The sequence below is a fragment of the Penaeus vannamei genome, chromosome 18, assembly GCF_042767895.1.
Source record: "Penaeus vannamei isolate JL-2024 chromosome 18, ASM4276789v1, whole genome shotgun sequence".
In the NCBI taxonomy this organism is placed as follows: Eukaryota; Metazoa; Arthropoda; class Malacostraca; order Decapoda; family Penaeidae; genus Penaeus; species Penaeus vannamei.
In genome coordinates, this window is record NC_091566.1 from 28,437,871 (window position 1) to 28,440,370 (window position 2,500).

A 2,500-nucleotide genomic window follows, 5' to 3' on the forward strand; every position below is an offset into this window, starting at 1 on the left:
TTACTATTCACCTTTACTTCTCATCTTCACTCCCCTCTCACGCTTACCCTTCACCTCTCCTACTCCTCATCAAAATCATTCTCTAATTCCTTCATTCTCTCGCCGTACATCCTTCCCAATTACCATCAACTCGCCGTTTCCCTCTCACTCTTTCCTTCCTCCCCTTTATCGCTGTCTCCTCCATCTCCCGCCTTCTTGAGGGTCGTGCCTCGTCGCACCTGTCGCAGATGGCGCGTCTTGGGGGCGTCTTGGCGCGAGCGAAACCCTCCTGCTTCGCCAAATGTCAGAAAGCTTAACGTAAATTAATTATTCAGAATCATATCTCTGTAAACCATCTGCCTCGTAATAGGCGAGATACTCACACACACGTACATACATATATGAATATATATATACATATATATATATATATATATATATATATATATATATATATATGTATATATATATATATATATATATATATATATATATATATATATATAAATATATATATATTTATATATATATATATATATTTATATATTATACACATATATATATGTATATTATACACATATATATATATATATATATATATATATTATATATATATATATATATATATATATATATATATATGTATATATATATATTTATATATGTATGTACGTATGTGTGAGTATCTCGCCTATTACGAGGCAGATGGTTTACAGAGATATGATGTATATAAAGTAATGTATATAATTTCTACTAATATAGATATACACTTCTATGACCTTAATAAGAAACTCTTCCACTTTCCCTCTGTGTCCTCTTCCCTCTGTCTCCTCTTCCCTCTATCTTTCCCTCTCGCCTCATCTCCTCCTTTCCCTCCTCCTTTTTATCTTCATTACGCCCCTGGCCGCCAATGGAGACAAAAGACGTCTTCGGCAAAATCTTCCCTCCTTACACCCGCCGCAACATCCTTGACCCGCCCGCGAAGGAGGAGGCGAAGGAGGATGCGAAGGAGGAGGCGAAGGAGGAGGCGAAGGAGGAGGCGAAGGAGGAGGCGAAGGAGGAGGCGAAGGAGGAGGCGAAGGAGGAGACGAAGGAGGAGGCGAAGGAGGAGACGAAGGAGGAGGCGAAGGAGGAGACGAAGGAGGAGGCGAAGGAGGAGGCGAAGGAGGAGGCGAAGGAGGAGGCGAAGGAGGAGACGAAGGAGGAGGCGAAGGAGGAGGCGAAGGAGGAGGCGAAGGAGGAGGCGAAGGAGGAGGCGAAGGAGGAGGCGAAGGAGGAGGCGAAGGAGGAGACGAAGGAGGAGGCGAAGGAGGAGGTGAAGGAGGAGGCGAAGGAGGAGGCGAAGGAGGAGGCGAAGGAGGAGGTGAAGGAGGAGGCGAAGGAGGCCGCGAAGGAGGAGGCGAAGGAGGAGGGGAAGGAGGAGGCGATGGAGGAGGCGAAGGAGGAGACGAAGGAGGAGGCGAAGGAGGAGGCGAAGGAGGAGACGAATGAGGAGGCGAAGGAGGAGAAGAAGCAGGAGGCGAAGGAGGAGACGAAGGAGGAGGCGAAGGAGGAGGCGAAGGAGGAGACGAAGGAGGAGGCGATGGAGGAGGCGAAGGAGGAGACGAAGGAGGAGGTGAAGGAGGAGGCGAAGGAGGAGACGAAGGAGGAGGCGAAGGAAGAAGCGAAGGAGGAGGCGAAGGAGGAGGCAAAGGAGGAGGCGAAGGAGGAGGCGAAGGAGGAGACGAAGGAGGAGGCGAAGGAAGAAGCGAAGGAGGAGGCGAAGGAGGAGGCGAAGGAGGAGACGAAGGAGGAGGCGAAGGAAGAAGCGAAGGAGGAGGCAAAGGAGGAGGCGAAGGAGGAGGCAAAGGAGGAGGCGAAGGAGGAGGCGAAGGAGGAGGCGAAGGAGGAGGCGAAGGAGGAGGCGAAGGAGGAGGCGAAGGAGGAGGCGAAGGAGCAGGCGAAGGAGGAGGCGAGGGAGGAGACGAAGGAGGAGGCGAAGGAGGAGGCGAAGGAGGAGACGAAGGAGGAGGCGAAGGAGGAGGCGAAGGAGGAGGCGAAGGAGGAGGCGAAGGAGGAGGCGAAGGAGGAGGCGAAGGAGGAGGCGAAGGTGGAGGCGAAGGAGGAGGCGAAGGAGGAGGCGAAGGAGGAGGCGAAGGAGGAGACGAAGGAGGAGGCGAAGGAGGAGGCGAAGGAGGAGGAGAGGGAGGAGGCGAAGGAGGAGGCGAAGGAGGAGGCGAAGGAGGAGACGAAGGAGGAGGGGAAGGAGGAGGCGAAGGAGGAGGCGAAGGAGGAGGCGAAGGAGGAGGAAGGAGGAGGCGAAGGAGGAGGCGATGGAGGAGGCGAAGGAGGAGACGAAGGAGGAGGCGATGGAGGAGGCGAAGGAGGAGGCGAAGGAGGAGGCAAAGGAGGAGGCGAAGGAGGAGACGAAGGAGGAGGCGAAGGAGGAGGCGAAGGAGGAGGCGAAGGAGGAGACGAAGGAGGAGGCGAAGGAGGAGGCGAAGGAGGAGGCGAAGGAGGAGACGAAGGAGGAGGCGAAGGA